The 15,069-nt window shown below is 38.5% G+C and overlaps 1 long non-coding RNA gene across 1 annotated transcript in view; it reads right to left on the bottom strand.

Annotated features, from left to right (window-relative positions):
• LOC309858934 overlaps positions 1-12,674 on the bottom strand; it is a 67,287-nt gene extending 54,613 nt beyond the window's left edge. Inside the window, exons 1-2 of the long non-coding RNA XR_014308448.1 lie at positions 12,512-12,674; positions 9,923-9,965 (exon numbers count right to left, since the gene is read on the bottom strand). This is a non-coding gene — a long non-coding RNA (uncharacterized lncRNA). The remainder of the gene's footprint in view (positions 1-9,922; positions 9,966-12,511) is intronic.
• Between the last annotated feature and the right edge of the window lie 2,395 nt (positions 12,675-15,069).

Below are 15,069 nucleotides of genomic sequence, written 5' to 3' on the forward strand. Positions count from 1 at the left end.
TGACCTGAGCCAGTTACCACCTTCTTCACACTCTGGACCCACATGCTTATCCTAGTGTCCCCTGGGGCTGGATCTACCCCCCCCCCCATACCAATCGCCTCTCAATCCCCTTAAGAGAGCTAGGTACCCTGTCACCCCCAAACTCCAAAGGACCCTTGTGGATCTTCACAATTTAATTCATTTCAAGAATTTATTGAGCTCCTACAACTTGCCCAGCACTAGTCTAGGTACTCATTATAGCAATGAACAAAACAAGGACCCCATCCCCATGGAATTTGCATTGTAGAGTAGTGAGGTAGACAATTCACTAAAGAACTAATACATTATTGATGAATTAGACTATTATTGATGTTAGGGAGGAAAATGAAGCAAGGGGAGAAGATGGGGATCACTGATTACAATTTTGAATGATTAGGGAAGATGTCACCAAGGAGAATTGCAGGGGGCATGCTTGTCTGATAAAGACTTTCCCCAGATTTGACACCAGTCTCATAGCAGCGCTGGGGCCCTAGTTGCACAACTTCCAGGTGGGGTGAGCAGTTCGACCCTCTCTTGGCTGTATATTCCCTTCCACAAGTGGTGGGCTTGAAGCCAGGTAAGCACACTCTTCCATGTTTCTCTCTCTCTCTCTCTCTCTATTTTTTTTTTCAAAGAAATTCTGTTTCCTTTACATAGCCTCTTATATATACTTAAAGTAGTTGATGAACAATGATTCTAAAATATCATCCTTTGAGAAATACTATATACATGGCCTAAACTTCATTTTTTAACTATGCATGAATATTTCATCTCTTTTGTTTACCACCTTCTGGTACCCAAGCCAAATTCCATCACAATAGGAAAAGTCTTGCTGAACTTCCTACAAGATACATTAGACCAGATTGAGGGTCAGTCATTTGATCAAAGTCCCATAGATAAGAGACCACAGGGATTTGGACCTAGTTTTCCTAACCATGGTTTCTTCTATATGGTAGAAACTTCAGAAGGTATAAGTCAAACAAAGAAGTAAACAAAACAAACCCAACAAAGTAAGAATACCTATCAAACTGTGGCTTCTGCCCACCTCAGCTTCCTAAGACCAACCCTTAACATTCAGGCAGCAAGTTGTTACACCAACTCTGCTCTCAATTTCTCTGCTTTGATGGGGTAATTAAAAAACAAATCTTTGAAATGTTTTTATAAAGGATATGCTCTGGTTATGTCTCAAGCTGAACAGGTAGTTCAATTCCTAGAACAGCTTGCCTTTCAGAATAACAGCTACTACCATCTACTTGTTGGGAGAGATCTCTTTCATTAGCAAAGGAAGAAGTGCCTTTATCCTTTTAACAGCATCAACTTCTTGTCCTCCCTTTTGTAAGGGCATATTCTAGTCACCAAATCACATTTTGGATGCTTCTTCTCTATTGCCCCAAATGATGTTACAGGGCTTTGAAAGGATCATCATGCACAGTTGAAAATTAGTTCCAACTAGAACTTGTAGAGTTAATTATCGATTCAACCACCTGTATTCAGGATCATCAAGAAGCTGGTCTTAGGAGATATGGCTGGTAAATAATTGTGATAATTTTCTCTCTAAATTACTTACTTACTAGACTCTTTGTGTACCTACTATATTTTCTTGTATATATACTTATTATTACTCACTGTCTGGCAGTGAGCAAAAACAATTACTAACCTCTACCAGACCTTCACAGTTTACAGAAAACTTTTAAAAAATCTTATCTCATTTTACTCTCATTAAACCATGTGGGATTGACAAACATCATCCTGCTAGCCCTAGCTTTCTAGGTCAAGGATGGAGAGTGGCCTTAGGTAGCTTATCACAATGCCCGTGATAAAGCCTTGTATGAAGAACTTCACCCCAAATGGAAATCAGCTGATGCCTGTTACATTTCACCCTAGGGAAGTTTAAAATTGGGAAACCAAGGCACTAAGTTCTGAGTAGCTGAGCTGAAAGGTCAACTGGACTTGGGACTTGTGGCACCCACAGGGGACAGGTGTAATAGGGATAGATAGATATCCCTATAGATAGATAATAGGGATAGATAGAGGAAGGTTGTTTGTAAAAAAAAAAAAAAAAGAAAAAGAAAAGAAAATAGAGAAAGCATGAGAAAGAAGAGCCTCAGTAGTAAGGCATTTCTGGTTCCCATTTTCAGTTCCTGTAGGGCTGGCTGCTCTTTGTTTCAGCTTTGAATTTCTGTAAGATACATCTTTTGCCCGATAATAAACCCTCTTTACTTGAGCTACTTCATGTGGATTACTGTTACTCACAGCCAGCAGCCTGAATTGGAACAATCCATTTTACTGACAGCTTCTTCCTAACTGCACACAGAATGGAAGCCAAAATCTTTATCATAGTCAAAACGCATCCCTCACCCCAGACTTCCACTGTAACTTCATCTTTGGCTCTCCCCAAACTTTACATTACACTCAGCCAGTTTGCTCTTCTTTAGTCCTCTTTCTCATACCATGAAATGTAAGCTCCACAAACAGCAAAAAAACGTATTGTCTCGGGCACTTTTGCATTTCCAGAGCTTAGCCCAATGCTCAGTATATAGTAGAAACTCAATAAGTAGATTTTTAATAACTACTAAGAGATAATCAAGAACTCAAAATCCATATCTGGTCTCACTGTACTCATTATTCTGTATTGCTTGGTCAACCAATTGCCAATTTATTTGTTTTTAATTTCTAAATTACAAAATCTATATTTATCATGGACATCCATTAACCCATATATACACGTTTATGGAGCTCAAAGAGGAGACATAAGAGCTACAGTGTTTCTGCAGGCATCACCAAGATATACTACAGATTTATATAGAAAAACCTTTCTGGAATCCAAAACAAGGAACAAAAACAGCACTAAATACATTTAGCAAAACATGGGTAATAAATATCCCCCTCACTAGAGTCTTTGTTATTGTTAAACTCAAAATTTACAAACTAGCCACTTTTTAGGTAGAAAACACTAAGCAGTTTAATAGAATAGTGGTTTGTTGTTGTAGCTGTTGTTTTTTAATCAAAGGCTTGGAGGAACATTTTGGAAATGTTGCCCTGAACATTACTAACGGTCTAATAACTTAAAATTACACCATATGCTCTCAAAACTGAAGTCCATCTTCTTCCCTTTTAAGTGCAAGAAACATATCCATGTCCAAGAAGGGGTTGGCCATGGGCCAATGGGAAAAACCCCAGGGGTGCTGAGGATTAACTTGCCTCCTATGTCTCCAGAACAGAAATTGCTGAACTGCCACAAGCCCTTATTTGAATGCCTGTGGCTGTGCAGGTGCAAATTGGATCAAAATGTCTACCAAGTGATGTCTCCCCAAGCAAGAGGACGGGCACCCTCCTGGTGGCTTGCTGTATATCCCATCATGTAAGACATTCCACTAGCCCAGTCTTCAGTACAGCCCCATCAAGATTTTTACTGAATTTCCTCAGCCAACTTCAAGCTCCCCAACACCAGGGTCTGAGACCTGGTTGTTTTGGGGTCCCCAGCATCTGGTCTCATATTTGGCACATAATTGCCTGTAATAAGCTCCACGAGAGGCAAAATTTTAGCATGGTTAAGAGTTCAGTTTCAAATCCTGGCCTCACAACTTGTTATGTATGGGACATTGGCAAAGTTGCTTTGCAGCCCTTTTCCTCAGTTTTCTTACTTGTAAGAGGGGAATTAATATGGTTGTGGTGGTGATTCACTGACATGGCTCAAGATAAGCACCCCATAGGTGCCAGTTGTTGTTGTTTTTGTTGTTATTCAGTTTTTGCTGAATGAATGAATGAATGTCCTTACAGACTTGCCAAGTCCCTGATCACTGCTTTGACCTCAGAGTTCTCAGGAGCTGCTCTCCATGGTAGTTTCCAGTGCTGTTGGAAGCCATTGGGGGAGATCCTCAGCACCACAAATGGGAAATCTAGAGGCCATTGATAGGCTTGTGTTACGAATAGAAGAGAAAAACATGGAGAATACTAAAAGGGAAAATTTTGCCCATGACTTGTTGAATAGGCACTGTGCTTTGTTCTCCAGCCTATGAGATATGAGCATTGTTCTGGACACCGTTGCCATCAAGAGAAATGGAGACAGGTGGATGGAGAAAAATATGGAAGGGCCTGGAGTTTATCTTTCCCTATCAATGAGTCAATCTGTAATTATTGAGCACCACCATGTGCTAGGCCTTCTGCCTGATGCATCAGAAGCAACCTCTGTTCTCATGGAGCTTATAAGTAGGCAAGGAAGGTAAACATTCAGTGTTTAACAAGTGGATACAGCAATATGAAGGCAGAGCAAGAGCTCAGTGCTATGGCAGAATTTAGCAGTGGGACCTGGCCTAGTTTAGGGTATCAGCAGGGTTTCTGGAAGACAGTGATGCTTTAATTAATACCAAAAGACAGAAGGATTAGTTCGATGAACAGGAGTGGGGAGAATGTTCCAGGCAAAGGAAAGTGCAAATGAAAAGGCCCAAAGTGGAGGAAGATAAAGTGTTAGAAGAACTGAAAGAAGGCCATTGTGTCCGAAGGACAGAGCCTGATGGGCAGCATGGTGGGAAATGGGGCCATGAGGGCAAGGACTGTTCCATTCCTCTTGCCCCCTCCCCCCCTTTTTTCCTACCCTCTCCTGTGCTCAGTCTCCACTCTAGAGATCCTCAAACTTCTCACCACCAAGAATCTCCCTTTCTTTTCATTCTGCTTCTGTCACTTTCGTTTTTTCAAATTTTGTTTTGACACATCTCTTCAAATACACAGCACTTTTTAAGACATGCATTAATTATCCCATTTTAATTAAAATCATCTTTAATTGCTAGTCACAGCTTCTGATCAGAATGAGATAAACAGTGTTATCACACAAAGCTGATGGAATTTCAGGGAACAACACATAGATGTGACAGCCTGTTAAGGTAATACTAGTACTCATGAATATTGGTTGAATACTTGCTCTTGGTCAGATACTATGGTAAACACTTTCTATGTTTTTCATTTTCATTTAATCCTTCTATGACTCTAGGAAATAGCCGACTTTCTAAAAGAGGCAGTTGAGATTTGGAGAGGCTAAGTAACTTGTCTGAATTCCACAGCTAACAAGGAGGTGAACCTGAGATACAAATTCAGGAAGTGTGACCTCTGATTCCACACTTTTAATCCATATCTGGTTTCTGGTCTTGCAGATGTGTTACAAGGAAGTCCATTTAATTTTTAATAATATTAAAAATAGCCCTAACATTTCTCTCCTTCCTCTCTCTACTTGATGCCTTTGAAGATAGGTCAAGATTTCCTGAGGGTTTTCCCATTCTTGGGCAATTGGTCTTGCTTCCAAGCATGGGCTATTGGACATGGTTGCAAGATTCACAAAGAAAGAACCAGATTCTGGAGTCTCAGCACTACATGGCCATGAGTAGAGGTAGCCCTTTAAAACCTTTAACTTGAGTTTCTACTTCAAACTTGGAGAAGGATTTTATCTAGACAACTAAGTTAATTTGAGAAGCTTTGCCAGTGTGTTGAAGATTCCCTGTGATTTTGTTGGAAAAAAAAAAAAAAGTCCTCAGTTTCTTTTTTGCACATATAGTACTTAAAAATCAATATCACACAGAGCAGTCATCTGATTACAATAAGATTCATGAGGAAGAAAATAAAACACCAATGTTCTCTGCACAGCTCTAACTCTATGCTAATGAATCAAGTTAAAATTTCCAAATATCTCTAAAAATAATGATAGATGGATTATGTGGGGTCAAAATTATGATATTTAAGTTGGTGAGAGAATTCTAGTACTTCAAATTGACAAGTTTTCCATTTTCTAATGAAAAACAATACATCAAAGAAATTATTTGCACCATGCCCAGACAATTGTATTAATCTATTTGCTCCTATGGCAACAGAAGATGAAATAAGCTAAGCCTATGTGGTTAGGTATAAAATAAACTTTCTAGAAGCAATCATTTCAAATTAAAACTAAATTATCAGGTTTACTTTCAAAAAAAGATAGACAGAAATAATGCTATAATAATGGCTTACATGTTCCACAGCATTATGCTCTTACAGTTCTGCATAAAACTAGGAGGGACATCCTTACCTTTGAACTCAGGTTCCTGTCTACAGCTGGATCTAGGCATTGCTTCTCATGAATGCATCGCCCACACAAGCTCCAAACAATTGATGCAATTTGGAGATGAGTGAACTGAAGGTACTGAGTACTGTAGATGTATAGAATTAGCAAGGAGGTAATTTAGCTGGCAAAACAAAGCTATGCTATGCTAAGACACACCAGCAGACCTCAATGAAAGTTGAGCCCATCAACTCTTGTGGTGGTAATGTCTAAAGAAGAAAAAAAGAAAAAAATTCTGCAAAGGGAAAGGAAGAATTCAAACCAGCAAAGTTCACCAAACAACCACCAGATGTCTGGCAGACTGCCAGGATCAGAATGCTAAAACATGCCTTATCTCCAAGGTCAAGGAACTGTTTTTATTTATTTATTTATTTATTTATTTATTTATTTATTTATTTGAAAGGAGCTTTCCTTTCCTCCCTCCGATTTCTTAAATACCAAAATACTTGATGAAAAAGTCTTTTTTTTTTTTTTTTTTTTTTTGCTGGTGGGAATGCAAAAATGGGTTAGCCACTTTGGAAGACAGTTTGGCAGTTTTGTACAAGACTAAGCAAGTCTATCATACAATACAGTGACTCCACTCCTTGGTATTTACCTAAAGAAGTTGAAAGTTGTCCACACAAAAACCTTCACACAGATGTTTAAGTAGCTTTATCCTTAATTGCCAAAACTTGGAGGTTATCAAGATGTCTTTTGTGAGTGAATGTATAAACAAACTGTGATACATCCAGACAATGGGATACTATCCAGTGGACACAGAGGAAACTTAAATGCATATTACCAAGTGAAGGAAGCCAATCTGAAAAGGCTCTGTACTGTACAATTCCAATTACATGGCATTCTGGAAAATATAAATCTATAAATCTATAGAGACAGTAAAAATATCAGTGATTGCCAGAGGTTTGGGAAGAGAGAGGAATAAACAGGTGGAGCACAATGGATTTATTGGGCAATAAAACCACTCTGTACCATCCCGTAATTATGGATACTGATCATTATTTGCCAAAACACAGAGAAGGTACAACACAAAGAGTGAACTCTAATGTAAACTATAGACTTTGGGTGATTATGATATGTCAATATCTGTTCATTAGTTGTAATAAACGTACTACCCATGTGTGGGATGCTGATGGTGGGGGAGGCTTTGAGTGTGTGTGTGGAGGGGATATTTGGGAACTCTGCATTTTCTACTCTACATTACTATGAACCTAAACCTGTGAAGACCTTATAATTAAAAAAATAAATAAATATTTCAGAACTGAGTTTCCGAGCAAGGATTTTCCATAAAACAATGAGACAAAATGAAAATTGTCATGGAAATGAGTCATAAAGAAGAAAAGTAAAAACCCATATTAGAATTGTAGAAGAGAACTTTTGGCTCAAAATCCCGACATGAAAGAGCTTGTCTCACTTAAAAGTAGCTTTGCACATTCAGTACAAAGACTGGGAAAGACTGGGCTCAAGGCAGCAGGAAATAGAACATGTGGCGAAGAAAAGGAGGACGAGGAGGGGGAGGAGAAGAACCATGATTATTCTCTCCGTGAGGCGAAGAAATGACTAAGCTTGGATTCTCCATTATTCTTTATTAATTCTCTCAGTAAAAGTTTTGAGGGCCGGATTCTGAGAATACAAAACCAGAAAGTCAACTCTTACCCCAAGGAACACATACTCAATTGATAACCGTGATTGCTGTTTTCTTTTCAGACATGAGTTTCCCCACTCGACTTGTCCTAAGGATGATCATTCATATCTATCTCCCCCAAATCTTCACCCATTCCCTGAGTACTCTGGGTTTTTTAAATTTAGGAAATGTCAATCAAATTCCATCTCACCTCTGGATATAGCCTGTCCCTCTTCCCTTGGGGGTGTGTCCTGCCTTCCTTACACCAACACAAAACTCATCTTCTTTCAAATACCAGCTCGCATGTCTCAGGCTTAAAAGACTTTCTTAACTATTCCAGCCAGCATTTACTTGGTATTTCCTTCCCTGGACTTATTATTTTTTACTTTTTAAAAAAAAAGATGTATTTATTTATTATTAGAGATGAGGGGAGGGAGAGGAGCAGACTTCCTGCTGAGTACAGACCCCAATAAGACATGCAGCTCAATCTCACTACCTCCAAGATCAGGGCCTGAGCCGAAATCAAGAGTCAGAGGCTTAACTGACTGAGCCATCCGGGTGTCCCAGACTCATTCTTTATGATAGTCAGTGTCCTGGATTCTCAGTGAACCATTTCATATGTGCATTCTTGGTCTCCAAACTCAGGCTGTGAGCAATGGAACATTCTTTGCCTTATGAACATTTCCCACAGACTGTCAGAATGCAAGGCACAAGAGGCATTCACACATTTGTTAATTGATTTATATAAAATTGTATTTCTGCTAATTAAAGCTTACCACTAAAAAGTGGGATGCTGCTTTTCCAAATGAAATCCATGTAACTATTTATCTCAGAAACTCATAAGTGACTTTAATAACAACCTTTGTTAAATTCCTTTCTCCCTGATCAAATTCCAAACACTGACAGATGAGGCAATCCCATGATGTTAAAATTAAATACAGGAGCCATTTGTGGTAGCTACTGTCAGGTGAGATATTTTATATGTAACTAGAGCTCAAGGAATGATTCAAAGGTTTTTTTTTTTTTTACATTGCTTATTGTGAACAGGAATTTACTGATAATTCCATTCGGTTTAATAAAATTAAACATCTCTAAACAAGAAATAGCCTTGTCACCAATATTGGCTAATAAAGAAAAAATTCTACATTTTAATAAAATGAATAATATACTTTATACTTAGGGAAGAGAAAGACATAGGAGTTTACATTCCTACTAGTGAAGCAGTGAATATATTTAACCGGAACTATTAAGAGACAGAGAAAATAAAACACCCCAAAGAATACATAACATAATCTTATTCATTCCTAGGGAATCCTTAATCCCTTTACTTTGCAAACTTCCTTCATTAATTATGTTTTTTCACACTCCAAATTCTCAATAGTTCACAACTGGATGCTCACAGAAGTTCCCCCACTTATTCCCCATAACAAGAACAAATTTCCATTAAAACATCACACTAATGTACAAATAGGTACTCCCAAGCAACTCCAGTGTGGAAAAAATGCATTAGAGAAGATCTCAAGTCTCAGCCTCCAATGTGGTGTGGAAGACAGAATATAGAGCATTTGTATGTATTTTACCCACCACCCCAAATCCATATAAATAACAGAAAATATATTTTTTGAAAGAATAAATATATGACTTCTGATCTGGATAAGATAGCATAAATGACTCTCCTTGTTCCTCCCCCATGTTCCTCCCATAAACTTGACTGCTGGAACTGGAGCGTCTCATTGTCTTCTGCTCTTGGACTGAGATTTATACCATTGACTCCCCTGGTTCCCAGATCTATATATCTCTATCTGCACTTGTATCTCTATCTGTATCTATATCTATACCTACATACCTCTGCTCTTGATTCTGTGACTTTGGAGGTGAATCCTGACTTACACACTATTAAATATAGCCGCAAACTCTAGAAATAATGCAACAGACTATAATAGGAAAGTTCAAAGGTGAGAAGAGATAGTCCTTCTGCTCAGGTACATCAGAGCTGGAGAAACAAGGCATTGTGGCAGGATATCACAAACACATATCCATAGCAGCGGATGGTCCAGATCTGGAATCTCCTAACTTCCAGCCTAGCAGCAGAAGACATCCCAGGTACCTTCCTCCCTTGGATCAAAGAAGGGACCTGCTGTTGACAAACAACTCACCCTGGGGAAGTACTTTCAATCCTAGATGCCCTCATCACTCACCTAAAGTCATCAGAATCCTGGTCAGAGGAAGAGCCTTTCATTCCTGCAAGGGAACCAGCAAGGATTAGTAGAAGTCCCAGTGGCATTAGACAAACCAAGCAAACCAAAATAGCACTAAAAAACCTTTCATAACTAAATTACCACAGGACCTGTAGCTTACAAAAGTGGGCTATGACTTGTATGCTGAATCTAAACAAGGTAACAAGCTTTCAAAAATAGAATTAAATAGGGGCCAGGATCTTTTAATATAATGTCCAGGATATAATAGACTAGCTCTCGTCATATCTACAACCAGAAAAATCACAACATGAATAAGAAAAGACAATTATCATATGCCATCATAATAAATCAGATGTTGGAATTAACTGACAACCATTTTAAAGCAGCCACATAAATGTGATTTAACAAGTAAAAGTATGGGTGCCTGGATGGCTCAGTGGGTTAAAGCCTTTGGCTCAGGTCATGGTCTCAGGGTCCTGGGATTGAACCCCGAATCAGGCTCTCTGCTCAGCAGGGAGCCTGCTTTCCCCTCTCTCTCTGCCTGCCTCTCTACCTACTTGTGATCTCCGTCTGTCAAATAAGTGAATAAAATCTGAAAACAAAACAAAACAAACAAACAAAAAAACAAGTAAAAGTAGGGTGCCTGGGTAGCTCAGTTAAGCATCTGCCTTTGGCTCAGGTCATGAACCCAGGATCCCAGGATTGAGCCCTGCATCAGGCTCTCTGCTCAGTAAGGAGTCTGCTTTTCCCTCTCCTTCTGCCCCTCCCTGCCCACTTGTGTCCCCCACCATGCTCTCTCAAATAAATAAATAAAATCTTTTAAAAAACCAAGTACAAGTAAAGTCCTTTGATGCAAACAAAAAACCATGGAAAAACCTCATCAAAGAAGGTTTAAAAAAAGGAACTTAGTGGAGATTGTATAAAAAATGCAATGGCTGAAATTTAAAAATCTCTCCAGAAGGATCAATAGCAGAATAGGATAGAGGGAAGAAATCAGTGAACTTGAAAATGATGTCATGGGTTGAATTATGTGCCTCCCAAATTTGTATGTTGAAATCCTAATCCCCAGGACCTTAGAATGTAATGTTGTTTGGGGATAGACTTCACAGACATAATCAAGTTAAAATGGGTTAGAGTAGATCCTAATCCAGCATGACTAATGTCCTCATAAAAAAGGGGAAATTTGGACACAGAGATATGTACATAGGGAGAATGTCATGTGAACATGAAGATAGCCATCTATAAATCAAGGAGGAAGAGGCCTGCAACAGATCTTTTCTCATAGCCTTCAGAAAGAATCCTCTATCAGCATCTTGATTGCAGACTTCTAGCCTCCCAAACTGTGAGGCAGCAAATTTGTATTGTTTAAGTCACTCATCACATGGCAGCTTCAGCAAAGTAAAGCAATGGGACAATAGAAAGCAGCCAGTTTATGCAGTGAAGGGAAGAGACTGCAAAAGATATCATCGTTACCTCAGAGATCTGTGAGACAATAACACAGATCTAACATTTGTATCATCGGAGTCCCAGTAGAACCAGATTGAAGCTAAAAAAGATGTAAAGAATTACTGGCTAAAAATTTCCTAAAAAGTGGGGAGAGTAAAGGAATTTACATATAAATGAGATTTCTACATATTATTTGAAGGGGTAGAACATGGATACCAGGAGACAGTGTTAAGGTGTGTGTGTGTGTGTGTGTGTGTGTGTGTGTGTGTATACACATATTGCAATACCTAGAGCAGCAATTAGGACAATTACATAAAGCAATATACTCTATAACACCATAAATAAAGCAAAATGGAATCCTAAAAGGTGTTTAAATAACCAATGGAAGGTAAGATAAGATAAACATAAGAAAGAAAAATGAAGCAAACAAGTAACACAGCAGACCTAAGCTCTAGCATATATTAATACACAACTTATATGTAAATTATTTCAGTACACTGGTTAAAATACAGAGGTTAGCAGGATGGATTAAGAATCCACCCCCATTCTTCCATGCACCATCCATTTAGAAACCTACTTCAAATACAATAACACTGGGTACCAAGAGTTGAAATGAAAGGCCCATAGATCTTTCAAAAGATGTTTTCAAAGGATCAGGAAGCTAGTAAACAAACCTGCCATGGGGTTGTGACTCTAAAAGGCAGCACCGTGGGATTAAAACTGGACTAGAATTAGATGAGCCATCATAGGAACTGACATCCAGCAAAAAATCCTCACAACAACTGAGGTTTGATTAAGGTGATCTCAGATTGCCAGTGCCCTCAGATACCTAGAGAAAAAAATCCCTTCTGGAGGACAGTAACAACATCATAAGCCTCAAGTTATTTCTACAAAAATGTGCAAATACAATGCCCACACCCATTAAAAAACAAGGGCAGGAATCAAGAGACTTCCGTTTCTGGCCAAGATAGAGTAAGAAGGACCAGATATACATTTATGACTAATTTTTTTTTAAACTGGACAAAAAAAAAACTGGACAAAATTTATAAAACAAATACTTCAAAGACACTTGATATCAGGCAACTAGCGTCAGACAACACGTATTGTTCCGTGAAACATGGGAAACAAGTCAAGTAAACTTACAAGTGTCCTGGCTTCTTGCCTTAGGAGAGGATGTCCAAGTTGCCACACAGGGAAGAGGAGCCCAGGTGAAGTCGGACAGACTCTGTGAGTGGAGAGGACAGACCTGGGAGCCCAGAGAGGCCGAGCCAGCCAGAAATCACAGCGCAGTGTTACTAGAGATGAGAGAGTTACACACACAAGAAAAAATGCTGGAGATATGCGTGGAATCCCCTAGAGTCTTTAGCTAAATACTAATTACAGCAGGCGAGAAAACTACCCAAGGCCAGGGAAAGGACTACCTGAAAAGGTCAGAGGAAAAAATAACTGAGGCTCGCATGGGTCTGGGAATAGTGCCTGTTCTTACCAGTCAAACTGGTAAACTTGTAATGCAAATGGCATGGGGGGGGGGTACTTAGAAGGATTTTGCCTCAATGTTCAAGATAAATTAGCTACAAAACAATCTTTATTTCTGCTTCTACTAACAAACCTTGAAAAGAAACCTCAAAAGGATCAAACTTTCCATGCACATTAAACACATCCCAGAACAAAGTACAAGAATATTGATAGGAATACACAAATATTCAGCATTCAATAACACAAAACTCACACTATGTAGCATGCTATACATGCAAGGAAGCAAGAAAATATAATCTGCCAAAGGAAGGAAAATCAATGAACTACAAACAACCCCGAAATGGCACAGATGTAAACATCAGCTGACGAAGTTATTATAACCAAATTTCCTATGTCTTTTCCAGAATGGAGCCCTTAAAGAGTCAGTGGAATTAATATGCCAAGGGGAAAGATTTACTACTACTGTAAATGCAAAGGCAACCATTAAGATAAGAAATAAGGTTTATAGTAATAACCTAATAGATGAGGCAAAATAGAACCATTAAAAAATACTCAATTGATTCAAAATAAGATAGGAAATGGGGAAAAAAAAGGGGGGAAACACTGACTGGGACCAATAGAAAGGGAACAAGTGAGATTTAAAACTAAGCATGTCGATAATCACATTACATAGAGGGAATGAATAAAGGAAATAAATGAAGGCAAAATTCCTGATTTGGGCATAAACAAGTTCATGATGCCGGTGTCCTGTGGTGAGGTGGTCAGGTGTATAGGGCAGGCAGGGTAATAAATTTGATGGGGAGACAACAAAATTCTATCACAGCATATTAAATGGAGAAATGAATAGGCTTATGTGTGCAAGGCTAGAGCTCACAGGGAGATGCTTGGATTGGAGACAGAATTTTGAGTGTCAACTACCCATATGGTATTTAAAGCTATGAGGTTCAAGTTGAGATCTTTTAGGGAGTGGGTGAAAAATAGAGCAGATAACCTTAGCAAGCCCTTGGACACCCCCCAGTTAGAAGTCTGGTAGCCAGCAAAGACTCTGTGTAGCCAGCAAACTAGCCTGAGGGGTGGCTGTGGAAAATGAGAGAAAACACAGGAAAGGCGGTGTCCTGAAACCAGGAAAGGACATGTTTCAGGAAAGTGAGAGGGGGCCCACCCTGTGTAACATGGCTGACAGGTTAAGATCGATAAAATCAGAGATGTGCCAATTGATTTTGTCAAGATGTAGATAATGGCTGATTTTGAGACATGTTAGTACAGTCATAGGAAGAAAAAGCCCTTGGAGTGGGGATGAAGATAATGGGAAGAGAAGAATGACTGATTGAAGGAATAAATGGTTGCTCATTTTCTCTGGAATTCCAACTTTTTAAAATATGAGTTATTATTTATTTATTTGTTTATTTATTTTAAAATTTTTTATTGTATTTTGTTAGCCACCATAAAATACATCATTAGTTTTTGATGCAGCGTTTTTCTAAAGTGGTCCACTCAATTGCCAATGAAGATGTGCATGACAATGACAGTTTTAACACTAAGCCTCTAAGCTCAAAGACAAAATACTTCAAGTACCCTGTTTACTCTGTTCCTGAATATATTAAAGGTTCACAAAATTGCAATTAGTTGAATAACTAAAGCTTCATAAACTTTTTAAATCCCAGACATTTTTCTGAATCATAGGTACAGAGTCACATAAATATAGATCATAGACAGAAAAAGACTATTTTCTTTCATTTAAAAATCATTGTTCTCCTCAACCACACAATATAACTAAAATTAATAGTTATTACAAGGTCACTTCATGACTAACACTATCTATTTGTACAATCATTCATTGAAACTTTGTAAAACAAAGTATATCATTGTCTAAAACAGAAAAATAAGCCTGAAGTGCTATGAACACACCAATACAATATTGCTTTCATGAGTCCTGCCTAATTCACAGTCACAGAATGCCGTAACACGACAAAGGATCCAGAAGGCATAGACAAGGCGGGAAGGTAGAGTACAAGAACAATGAAATCTTGTTGTGATCTAAAATAAAGAGCTGAAAGAAAGCGTGGTCAGGAACGCAGTAACACACACCAATAGCATGAGGAAATATTTTCCTCTAATAAATTAGAATATCACCAGGGCCAAAGGAAGACAAGTGTCTAGATATAGAAACTAGCCTAGATATAGATCTGGGCTCTAGCTATAGAAACTATAATTGTAAAAAATCT

Source organism: Mustela nivalis (genome assembly GCF_964662115.1).
Source record: "Mustela nivalis genome assembly, chromosome: 2".
Taxonomy (NCBI): domain Eukaryota; kingdom Metazoa; phylum Chordata; class Mammalia; order Carnivora; family Mustelidae; genus Mustela; species Mustela nivalis.